Here is a 597-nt window from a genome sequence, read left to right as displayed (position 1 = left end):
TTTTCAATCACCAAACTTCAAACTCATTGACACTCATTGAACCTTTGACTGTTTGGTGATTAGATTAAAGGTTTTGGACTGTCATCTTGAACTGAATGCGACGCGTCCGGTGTGCGATATGTGAGTTGCCGTAGACGCAGCGCAGCGCTGCGCTGCGCTTCAGCCGCCTTTCCACTGTCTCCGACATTTGGATACGATTGTCGCATTTCTCCCCCTAGCGGCAGTCGCACAGAACTTTCAAACTGGTCGTGAAGCAACCGTCACCCTCGGCTTATTCACCATGGTAAAATGAACGCTTTTAATGAATATAATGAATGTATGAATATATCCACACAAAACAAATGAACCCCCAAATAAAAACACAGTAGTTTTATGGGGCTAATCAACGTACATTATGATTTAATAATTATAAAATAATTATTTTTGCCATAATTATTATAAACCGCCATTTTACAGAAATAGTGTTTACAGAATAACGTTAAAGTGGAAAAATATAGGTAATTTTGAATTAGAATAAATCGCATCCAGTCGGGTGGTCGCACATGGTCTAGCTGCAGAAGTTCAAATATTTTAACGCATCCGAAGCTCAAATCGGAT

Source organism: Sinocyclocheilus rhinocerous, unplaced genomic scaffold (assembly GCF_001515625.1).
Source record: "Sinocyclocheilus rhinocerous isolate Xijiao unplaced genomic scaffold, SAMN03320098_v1.1 scaffold3739, whole genome shotgun sequence".
Lineage (NCBI taxonomy): Eukaryota > Metazoa > Chordata > Actinopteri > Cypriniformes > Cyprinidae > Sinocyclocheilus > Sinocyclocheilus rhinocerous.
Note: the sequence above shows the minus strand (reverse complement) of the source record.